General features: G+C 43.8%; 1 long non-coding RNA gene across 2 annotated transcripts; it reads right to left on the bottom strand.

The window, feature by feature from the left end:
- Positions 1–1,193: 1,193 nt before the first annotated feature.
- LOC148149743 (uncharacterized) lies at positions 1,194–11,531 on the bottom strand. 2 transcript variants are annotated; one of them, XR_015757345.1, is made up of 4 exons: positions 11,371–11,531; positions 8,344–8,473; positions 6,870–7,063; positions 1,194–1,582 (listed from the first exon to the last, which is right to left on the bottom strand). It is a non-coding gene; the product is annotated as an uncharacterized LOC148149743 (long non-coding RNA). The 2 variants fall into 2 exon arrangements; XR_015757344.1 differs by lacking the exon at positions 8,344–8,473.
- Positions 11,532–12,078: the final 547 nt, after the last annotated feature.

Here is a 12,078-nt window from a genome sequence, read left to right as displayed (position 1 = left end):
TATAGAATTGCCAGATGAAAGCAGAGGTGTTCACCACTTTCTGATTTATCTGATAATCAGCTCCTACCACCCCGACAACCCTTCAGTTGACAATAAGTCTTCTGTCTTTCATGCAACATATGTTTGCTACGTTTGAACCATCGTATAGGATAATACACAAACATCCTTCAAGAGAATTTAATAATCTAGTCATGGTGGAATGGTAGGAAGTGTTATAAAGGACATGTCCCCAAAGCTGACAAGTTTTGATTCTGAATGAAAGCTATTAGTTTCCTCATAAATTGGGAGAATGTAGGCTCCTTGGGCTCCTCTCCCGTTTCCTTCAACAAACTCAGCATCATTAGTCAAGACCTACCTGAAGGCTAACTAAAGTTGAAATGGCATTACCCTCAGAGAACATAATCTGCCAACAGTGTCTGTCAGAAACTTGAGGACACCACTGTTTCCTGACAGATATAATTTGGAAATTGTCAACACACCTTTGTTCTACCTTCTAGCTAAAACAAAATACATTAGTCAGCGTAAGTTAAAGAGCAATAAAGCAAAATAAAAATAGTTTTAACTAACAGAGAAAATAACATTACATATTGCATTATGGCTATTCATTTCCACACTTTAATTTTTCAAGATTGAGGTTTGACCAGCTTCTCATATCATATTCCTCCAGGTATGCTGTTATCTTGAAACACTCGTATCTGTGTTATTCTTTGCAATACATGCAGCTTTAATTACTATTTACTATTTTGAAGTCTTGTAAGATGGTGACTGCGATAAGCCTGTTTCACATGAAAAGCTGTCTTTGTGTCTGACTTGTATGCTGCTGTATCATGTTACTTGATCTGTGATGATAGTCATTGTCATAGACTCATACAGCACAGAAACAGATCCTTCAATCCAACCAGTCCATGTTGAACATAATCCCAAACTAAACTAGTCCTTCCTGCCTGCTCCTGGCCCATATCCCTCCAAACCTTTCCTATTCATGTATCTATCCAAATGTCTTTTAAATGGTGTAATTGTGCCCACATTCACCACTTCCTCAGGAAGTTCATTCCACACGCAAACTACCCTCTGTATTAAAAAAATGCACTCTTTTTTTAAATCTCACTCCTCTCACCTAAAAGATGTGTCCCCTTATCTTGAAGTCCCGCATCTAAGGAAAAAGCAACTACCATTAAATCTATCTATACCCTTCAGTCATCTTTATTTCTTTACAAGTGGAGAGATGATATCTCAGACAGTAAAATGCACAGGAACATTTATAATTTATTACATTAAATATGCATTTCATGTACCAAACTTGTTATGAGCATGATATTGCCTGAATCAATTATCACTAAAGAAGTGTTTTGCTGCCAGCATTGTTTAAGTGGGGAGTTGCATTTGACTGGCTTTCAAGATTTCTTGGCTGAGTGTTTGAATCATTATCACTATGAGGAGCAATTTGATTTGAACGTCATGAATCTTTGCAGTGATATATTCTCCTGCTCTTCTCCACTGGATGATGTCACTTCTCCCAGCACCATTGAAGTCTCCTGCACAGGGAATCTGTTGTGTCAGCTGTTTCTGTCATCTCAGAAAACTGTAAAATTGGAAAAAAAACAAGGTTGAAAAGATAAATATTCAATTATCATACACCGTTCGGTTTCAGTCTCGGCAGTAAACTTAGAAACAATTTGCATTCATAGAGTTGTGTAAGCATGGAAACAGACCCTTGGGTCCAATTTGTCCATGCTGACCAAATATCCTCGATAAGTCCAATCCCATTTGCCAGCAATTGGCCCATATCACTCTAAACCTCCTTATTCATATACCCATCCAGATGCCTTTTAAATGTTGTAATTGTACCCGCTTCCACCACTTCCTCTGGTAGCTCATTCCATACACGCATCACCCCCTGCATGAAGAAGTTGCCCCCTCAGGTGCCTTTTATATCTTTCCCCTCTCTTTGTAAACCTATGCCCTCTAGTTCTGGACTCCCCCACCCCAGGGAAAACACCATGTCTATTTATCCCAACCATGCCCCTCATGATTCTATAAACCTCTATACGGCCACCCCTCAGCTTCTGACACACCAGGGAAAACAGCCCCAGCCTATTCAGCCTCTCCCTATCACTCAAGCCTTCCAACTCTAGCAATATCCTTGTAAATCTTTTCTGAACTATTTCAAGTTTCATAACACTCTTCCTACAGCAGGGAGACCAGAACTGCACACAGTATTCCAAAAGTGACCTAACCAAAGCCCTGTACAGCTGCAACATAACCTCCCAACGTATAGGTAATGCACTGACCAATAAAGAAAAACCTACCAAATGCCTTCTTCACTATCCAATCTATCTTTGACTCTACTTTCAAGGAACTGTGAACCTGCACTCCAAGGTCTCTTTGTTCAGCAAAACTGCCCAGGACCTTACATTAAGTGTATAAATCCTGCTGTGATTTGCCTTTCCAAAATGCAGCTCCTCACATTAACCTAAATTAAACTCCACCTGCCAGTCCATGACCCATTGGCCCATTTGTACTCTGAGATAACCTTCTTCACTGTCCACTACACTTGCAATTTTGGTGTCATCCGCAAACTTACTAAACATATTTCCTATGTTCACATCCATATAATTTCGATGTGAAATTATTGTTCACATTCACAAGCTGCTCACCTACCTGGGAGCCAATCACAGTTGTTGTCAGGCATAATTCCTTTGTCACAAACAACTGGTCACAATTCTATAGACTAATCAGCTGCCGTTGCTGACTGAATCTCCCTTCCTCCCCAGCTCCTAGCTTTGTTTGCAGTAATCCCCTCTCCCACTGCTTGACTTGCAGCTGTGTAAACTGCACTTACAATGAGGGTCAGGGAACTTGTTTTTAAAAATGTCTCTTCCTTCCGAAGGACAAGGGCAACAGGTACATGGGAACACCATCCCCTGCAAGTTCCCCTCCAACAGGCAACAGGAGCTGGTAAATTACTGTACTCTATCTTCAAACTGTTTGTACCAAAATCAGAAACTCTGAGAAGGGAACATTGATTGGGTGTAACAGTGAAAATAGAAAAACGTAGGACCAGCCCTAATACTGTTCATAAACACCAATGGGACACAGGGTGAGGGCACCCTACAATGAGATTCGTGGTATCTCTTTGTCTTTTGCTTTAAGTTTCTCAATCTCCCCACATCCCAAACATTTCGCATATCTGTCCTGGGAATATTGTTTGATAATGTAGAATGAATGAGCTTTCAGTGCTTAAACCAAGATACAAATTTTACTCTACACTGAGCCATTGTGAGATTGTTTTACACTAACACTACACACAAGTTAAAAGAAAATGTTTAATTTCCAGCAGTAGCACTATTAGCTTGATCAACAAAAATGTTCAATAAATATTTTTCCTAGTCTAACGACTAACAAAACAGATTTTTCCCAATTTATGCTGATATGTTTCTCCATGGATTAGTAAGTCTGACCTTATTTTATAAAGAATTTCATTTGAACTCCTGCAACATTACAAAAGGCAAAACTTTTTTTATGATTACTGTAACATAGCTCAATGCAGCAACTGGTTATGCACAATAAGTACCTGCAGACAGTCATGCCATGAATGAAATACTTTCCACCACTGTTAGCTGAGGGATATAGCCAGGACATCAAGAGAATTCCTACTATTCTTAATGATAGCGTCTTGGAATCTTTAACATCCATTGGAGGTGGACTGAGCATTTCATTCATTAGGCTACATCTCTCTGAGTCTCAAGCTCTCCCTCAGTACTGCACTGAAGTGATTGCTTAGATCAGGTCCTTGGTTCTTTTACAGAATGCAACCAACAGAGGTACGCTGGCTTTAATCATAGACTGTTCATTAGCTTGCAACTTACTGGATCCAAAGCTAATGTGACCCTCTGTTGGCCTGACATTACCTTTCTGCTTTCCAACCTCATGCACAACTCTCATCCTCTACACAGTATGCTTCCTACCCAAAAGAATCTGCCACTGTGCAGCCATTTTCCCTCTCTGCTCTCATTACAGCTGTCATCAACATGTGTGCATATGAATTAGGAGCAGGAATAGGCCATTCAGTCCCTGCTCTACCAATCTATAAGATCATGGCTAATCTGATTGCGTCCTTACCTCCATTTTCTTATGTGCAATCCATTACCCTCAAGTTCTTCATTAATCAAAAACCTGTCCATCTCAACCTTCAATCTGTTCAATGACACAACCTCCTTCACTCTCTGGGGAATGGAATGTCAAAGACTAACTGACCCTTTGAGAGAAGAAAGTTCTCCCCATCTCTATTGAAATGGGAACTTTATTTTGGAACTGTACTCTTTGATTCTAAATTTCCCCACAAAGGAAAACATCCTCTCAGCATCTACCCTGTCATGCACCTCAGAATCAGATATGTTTCAATAAAATCACTTCTCAATTTTCTAAACTCTAATAAAGTTCAAATCCATTTGCCCCTTAATGACTCCTAATCAGCTATCAGTTTTCAAGTAATACTTTGTCATGTGTACCTGGATGTGAGAGACATTGTACAACAGCACTGGTGCTGTTATCCCTTCCCAGTCCTAATCAGGAATAAACTCTCTAGATGACTGTTAATGTGGCTGACCTGGTAAACTGCTGTACTGTATAATTCAACTCATTGTACCAAAACTAGAAACTCTGAGAGATTGGGTGTAACAGTGAAAATAGAAAAGCACAGCACTAGCTTGCGATGCTCACAAACACTAAAGGTACACAGGGTGAGAGCAGCCCAACAACATGATCCTTGGTATCCCTTTCTCTCTTTTGCTTTTAGTTCCTCATGTTCCCCACACCTCAAACATTTCTAATTTCCCCTATATAATCTGGTACTTTACTCTTCCAAAGCCCGTCCGAACCCAAATGGTTATTCATCACCCTGTGTTCACTAACCTTTGCTAGATATGCCATTCTGCTAAAGTCTCAATTTTAAATCCTCATCTTTACTTTCAAATCTCTCTATGCTCTCATCCTTCCCTATTTCTTTAACTCTCATCGTACTACAACATTCCAGGATCCTACTGGATTCCTAAGGGACTGAACAGCGTAAATGGTGAGAGGCAGTTTCACCACATGGGACAGTCTCGGACTTCCTAGTGGCAGAATAAAACGTGCCAATTTAAGACTGAGGTCAGAGAGAATTTCTTCTCTCAGAGGGTTGGGAGTCTTTGGAACTCCTTGCCACAAAGACCTGAGGGGACAGAACCAGTGTGCATATGCAAGACTGAGATACACAGACTCTTGATCAGTTGGAAATCAAGGTAATGGGAAAAAGGTAGGAAAGTAGATGTGAGTTTTTTTTCATCATTCCTAATGAAGGGCTTTTGCCCGAAAGGTCGATTTTCTTGCTCCTCGGATGCTGCCTGACCTGTTATGCTTTTCCAACACTACTCTAATCTCCAGCATCTGCAATACACACTTCCGCCGTGAGGAATGTTGGATCAGCCATGATCCTATTGAACAGCAGAGAAGATTTGAGGGTCCAATCCTGTTCCTATTTCTTATTGTCTTATATTCACTTTGCTCTTCCAATTCTGGCCCATTGTGCGTCCCATTTTAATTGTGCTACCTTGGTGACTGTGCCTTCAGTTGCCCTGAGTCCTAAACTCTGAAGCTGTCTGCATAAACATCCCCACCTATTTCTTCTCTTTTAAGATATTTCTTAAAATCTATCTCTTCGACAAAGCTTTTTGAACATTTGCTCTAAAATCTATTTACTATCAAATTTACATTTGGTCATTGCTTCTTAGGTCCTTTCTAACTCCAGATCAGAAGGTTGAGTGTTCAAATCACGTCAGGCTCACTGTGCTTAATTGAAGCTCAAATCCTTAGCAAGATGGCAAGGTGGCTCAGTGGTTAGCCCTGCTGCCTCACAGCGCCAGGGACCCAGGTTCGAATCCAGCCTCGGGTGACTGTGTGGATTTTGGGGCGGCACGGTGGCTCAGTGGTTACCACTGTTGCCTCACAGCACCAGGGACCCCAGTTCAATTCCAATCTCAGGTGACGATCTGTGTGAAGTTTGCACATTCTCCCTGTGTCGTTGTGGGTTTCCTCCGGGTACTCCAGTTTCCTCCCACAGTCACAAAGATGTGCAGCTCAGGTGAATTGGCTGAATTGCTAAATTGCCCATAGTGTTAGGTGCATTAGTTAGAGGTAAACATAGGGTAGGGGAATGGATCTGGGTGGGTTAATCTTCTGAGGATCGGTGTCAACTTGTTGGGCCGAAGGGCCTGTTTCCATACTGTAGGGAATCTAATCTCATCATAGCTACATAAATGCTGTCTAAGTTATTGGCAGGGCAGTAGGCTTCCACTCAGCACCACCCAAAGGCCAAAATCCCATATGCCTTCCCTACTAACTGCTGAACTTGGATGAAGTTTTTGTGATTCATGCATGAGGAACCCCAAACCCTCTGTGCTGCGGCTTTCTGCAGTTTTTCTCCGTTTAAGTGATGTTCGGCTCCTCTATTCTGCTAAATGTATAACCTCACATTTTCCCCACAGTATAAAATTTTGCCCACTCAGTTAACCTATTTACATCCATCTGTAGACACTTTGTGTCAATCTCACCACTTGCATTCCCACCTATTTGCGTCATCCGAAAACTTGGTGAAAAGTATATTCACGTTCCTCATTGTAGTCATTAATACAGATTGATCTAGTACACAAAAGTGCATAATTCTGAGATGGTTGGTATTCAAACAAATTTTGACCTTATCGTTGGCAAATAAATATAGTATATGTGATGCCCAGAGTATGCAAGTACAGATTGTGAGGTAGTTCTGTCTGTTACTAAAGCTGTGCTGCTCGTTCACATTTCTAAAAATGACAAAGTTAGCACTCAGTTACCTCTCCCCACATGGTATGAGTTGGTTTTTGTGACTGCCTTCTCTTCCCATCCAGCAGTGATTGTCTTCTTTGTTCAGTTGAGAAGGGAATTGATACCTGGTCTCTCAGAAATTATGAGATCTTCTTTGGTTTCCCTTTGCCCTGCAACAGCAAGGTGTACCCTCTACTGGAAGACCCTGGAGGTCGGACAAAATCTATAAAAATTGCTTGTCTGTTAGTAAACTTAGTGAAACAAGTATTTTACAAATTACTTGTAGCTCATCCAACCTGCAGCTAGAATTGGACATTAGGTTCTGCTTTATTTGTAAACAATACAGTGTGAAAATTCTCAAGTCTAAATCCCTATTGTATCAGGGATTTAGACTCGAGAATGTCCAGTAGCTGCTTAAATGATTTGACCCCATAATTGCTAATGAATTGAGCTTTGCAGAGTTCATTGGCTTCACATCAGAGATACAAGAGGTCTGCCACCGTGAGATTGGCTTCACATATTAAGATATAAAGGGCAATTCATGCGTCCAACCAATCTTGTACCTGGGTGTGTTAATTGGAGTTGAATTTCCTGAATTGTTTCTAAGTTGCATATCAGAATGTTTCAATAGTAGTAAAGTGTTCTTACTCTTACGCTGAGCCTGATGTCACACAAGAGGCAATCACGTGGTAATGTAACTGGATAATGAGTACTATGTAATAAACATTTATTGTTTATCAAGGTTGAATCCATCTTCTACTCAAAAACTCTTTGGACATCCTTCCACTCTTGATATTAGCAGTTTAGACTGATGCTAATAAAATGGCTTGTTGGCCAAGAATCTACATAAAGCATCCAGGTGGTTTAATCATATCATGGTGACTGCAGTAATGATTTTGCCCAATTATAATAATATCTACTCACCACATGGGAGGAGCAACATGGCTATTGAAAATCGATTCATAAAATTCAGTCATTTTTTTCATTTTTTTGTCAATTGATACTAAAGAAAGATAAGTAAAATGCAAACGAGAAGACTGAGGGTGACATAATTGATTTTCTACAATTTGCAAAAGCATTAGATAAATAGAAAGTGGAAAGATGTTTCCATTTGTTGGAAAGTTCAAAACCATAAATATAAGAAAGTCACTAATAAATCCAATGGGAGAATTCAGGAGAAAATTAATTATCTAATACGTGGTGAGAAACGTATGAACACATGGAACAGTTGAAGCATGAAATAGCTTCCTAACTGGAAGCTAAGTAGTAAATGAGAAAGAAAATATATTTGAGGATTCACTGACAGGGTGAGATGCAATAAAATGAAAGGAGGTTCATGTGGAGAGTCAGAACTTGCCCAGACCTGGTAGGAAAGCTTTTAGCCTATTTGTAGTTTACAAATTCTATGTGACTGTCAGTTATTTGTTGGCAGTATTATAGTAATCAGAATACATAAGGAACATGTATGATTCCACTATTATTCTGGAACTTGCTTGTGCTTACCAAGGCTCAAGCAGAAGATTAGTGCTGGATTAGTGGTGCTGGAAGAGCACAGCAGTTCTGGCAGCATCCGATGAGCAGTAAAATCGACGTTTCAGGCAAAAGCCCTTCATCAGGAACACAGGCAGAGAGCCTGAAGGGTGGAGCAATAAGTGAGAGGAGGGTGGGGGTGGGGAGAAAGTAGCATAGAGTACATTAGATGAGTGGGGAAGGGGATGAAGGTGATAGGTCAGGGGGGAGGGGGGAGTGGATAGGTGGAAAAGAAGATCGGCAGGTAGGACAAGTCATGGGGACAGTGCTGAGCTGGAAGTTTGATACTAGGGTGAGGTGGGGGAAGGGGAAATGAGGAAATTGTTGAAGTCCACATTGATGCCCTGGGGTTGAAGTGTTCCAAGGCGGAAGATGAGGCGTTCTTCCTCCAGGCGTCTGGTGGTGAGGGAGCGGCGGTGAAGGAGGCCCAGGACCTCCATGTCCTCGGCAGAGTGGTAGGGTGAGTCGAAATGTTGGGCCACAGGGCGGTGTGGTTGACTGGTGCGGGTGTCCCGGAGATGTTCCCTAAAGCGCTCTGCTAGGGAGTGTCCAGTCTCCCCAATGTGGAGGAGACCGCATCGGGAGCAATGGATACAATAAATTATATTGGTGGATGTGCAGGTAAAACTTTGATGGATGTGGAAGGCTCATTTAGGGCCTTGGATGGAGGTGAGGGAGGAGGTGTGGGCACAGGTTTTGCAATTCCTGCAGTGGCAGGGGAAGGTGCCAGGACTGGAGGGTGGGTTGTTGGGGGGTGTAGACCTGACCAGGTAGTCATGGAGGGAACGGTCTTTGAAGAAGGCGGAAAGGGGTGGGGAGGGAAATATCTCCCTGGTGGTGGCGTCTGTTTGGAGATGGCGGAAATGTCGGCGGATGATTTGGTTTATGCGAAGGTTGGTAGGGTGGAAGGTGAGCATCAGGGGCGTTCTGTCCTTGTTACGGTTGGAGGGGTGGGGTCTGAGGGTGGAGGTGCGGGATGTGGACGAGATGCATTGGAGGCCATCTTTAACCACGTGGGAAAGGAAATTGCGGTCTCTAAAGAAGGAGGCCATCTGGTGTGTTCTGTGGTGGAACTGGTCCTCCTTGGAGCAGATCTGGCGGAGGCGGAGGAATTGGGAATACAGGATGGCATTTTTGCAGGAGGTAGGGTGGGAAGAGGTGTAACCCAGGTAGCCGTGGGAGTCAGTGGGTTTGTAAAAAATGTTGATGTCAAGTCAGTTGTCATTAATGGAAATGGAAAGGTCCAGGAAGGGGAGGGAGGTGTCAGAGATGGTCCAGGTAAATTTAAGGTCAGGGTGGAATGTGTTAGTGAAGTTGATGAATTGCTCAACCTCCTCGCGGGAGCACGAGGTGGTGCCAATGCAGTCATCAATGTAGCGGAGGAAGAGGTGGGGAGTGGTGCCGGTGTAATTACGGAAGATCAACTGTTCTATGTAGCCAACAAAGAGACAGGCATAGCTGGGGCCCATACGTGTGCCCATGGCTACCCCTTTGGTCTGGAGGAAGTGGGAGGATTCGAAGGAGAAATTGTTAAGGGTGACGAGCAGTTCAGCCAAACGAATGAGAGTGTCGGTGGAAGGATACTGTTGGGGACGTCGGGAGAGGAAAAAACGGAGGGCTTGGAGGCCCTGGTCATGGCGGATGGAGGTGTAGAGGGATTGAATATCCATGGTGAAGATGAGGCGTTGGGGGCTGGGGAAACAGAAGTCTTGGAGGAGGTGGAGGGCATGGGTGGTGTCTCGAATGTATGTGGGAAGTTCCTGGACTAGGGGGGATAGGACAGTGTCAAGATAGGTAGAGATGAGTTCACTGGGGCAGGAGCATCCTGAGACAATGGGTCGGCCAGGGTGGTCAGGCTTGTGGATCTTGTGAAGGAGGTAGAACCGGGCAGTGTGGGGTTCCCGGACTATGAGGTTGGAAGCTGTGGGTGGGAGATCTCCTGTGGTGATGAGGTTCTGTATGGTTTGGGAGATAATGGTTTGGTGATGGGGGGGGGTGGGGTCATGGTCGAGGGGGCGATAGGAAGAAGTGTCCTTGAGTTGGCGTTTGGCTTCAGCGGTGTAGAGGTCAGTGCGCCAGACTACCACTGCGCCCCCTTTATCTGCTGGCTTGATGGTGAGGTTGGGATTGGAGCAGAGGGATTGGAGGGCTGCACATTGTGAGGGTGAGAGGTTGGAGTGGGGGAGGGGGGTAGACAGGTTGAGGCGGTTAATGTCCCAGCAGCAGTTGGAAATTAAGAGGTCGAGGGCGGGTAATAGGCCAGCGCGGGGTGTCCAGGTAGATGCAGTGTGTTGGAGGTGGGCGAAGGGGTCCTCGGAAGGTGGGCAAGTGTCCTGATTGTAAAAGTAAGCTCGGAGGCGGAAGAAGTGTTTGACATCACGGCGTGTATTAAATTCATTGATGGAGGGGGATGAAGGTGAGTCCTTTGCTGAGGCCTGATCGTTCATCCTCAGCGAGTGGGAGGTCCAGAGGGATGGTGAAAACTTGGCAGGGCTGGGAGCTGGGACCCGGTGTGGGTATGGAGCTGGGAGTGGGGGCAGAGCCTGTAACTGGAGTGGATGTGTTGGTGGGGGGAATGGGGGTGGAGTCATGAGCAGGTGTGGTGTTCCCCTCAGGGTTCTGGGGGGGGCGGGGATGTTGACAGTGGGACCTGTGGGGGTCATGTCAGCAGAATGCTGGTGAGTGGCGTTGGTGGGGGTGGAAATGGTGGCAAACATGGCAGTGGGGGGGCAGAAATCACTGAGTGTGTGACATCAGCGATGATGTGACGGGCGGAAGTGATGTCATATGTGGTGCATGAGGAATTGTGATGGGGCGGAAGTGGCTGTGGGAGTGGCCATGATAGGGCAGAAGTGACATCATCAATCAGCGTGGGGGTGGCAGCTGCATCAGCCGCATGGCTAATGATGTCCGAGCAGTTCCAGAGGCCGGGGGAATCTACTGGAATGTTTGAGGAGTGCTGGTTATGGAGGTGGGTAGATAAAAGTTTGTTGTACTTACAGTTTTTGATGTTTGAGATGTAGTTGAAATATTGTTTGTTGAGAGTATGAATTCTCCTGAGGATGTAATACAGAGTGGGTCCTTTGCAATTCTGAGAGAGTGTGGCCCTCAGCTAAGGCAGGGCTGACTGTAGAAAGGTTAGGTGCCGGCGCATTGCTGCGAGCGTGGAGCGGATTGTATGTGCGGTCATACAATTAAACCTCAATATCATGAACAAAGATTCCAACACTTTTATTAAGTAACATAAATGAGCCAATGAGAAGCATTTCCAACCAGTAGTTTCTTCAAAGAATTTCCCACACATTTTCTCCCCCCTGGATATTTGCCAGAGGCAGACAGCAATTCCCCAAGCGACAAATTTTGTGAGTGCCACATCCACTGGAACTGTGGGATTGTTGAATCACCCTGAAATGTTTCTCTTTTACATTGCTGAATGTTTCTCACAAGAATAAAATAAATAAACAGCATGCATGCAAAGTTGCCAAATTGAATCTTTCATACAATTAAAGTACAGGGTTGTTAATGCATTGAACAAAAGAGGTTGGTTAAGAGGTTTCTGACATCAAGCTAAACATTATCTGCTCTAGCTGACATTCGACTTTCCCAATTTGTGTTACCAAAAACATTTTAGTGATATCATGCAACACAAGCATTTTCGTATCCAGGAGGATTTTATGCTGCTATGGATTGTGCTTGGAAGTCAATTTC

This window comes from Chiloscyllium plagiosum, unplaced genomic scaffold, assembly GCF_037043375.1.
Source record: "Chiloscyllium plagiosum isolate Xiang-an unplaced genomic scaffold, Cpla_swu_hap1 HiC_scaffold_6, whole genome shotgun sequence".
In the NCBI taxonomy this organism is placed as follows: Eukaryota; Metazoa; Chordata; class Chondrichthyes; order Orectolobiformes; family Hemiscylliidae; genus Chiloscyllium; species Chiloscyllium plagiosum.
The sequence above is the reverse complement of the archived record's forward strand: the minus strand, read 5'-3'. Positions and strand labels throughout refer to the sequence as shown.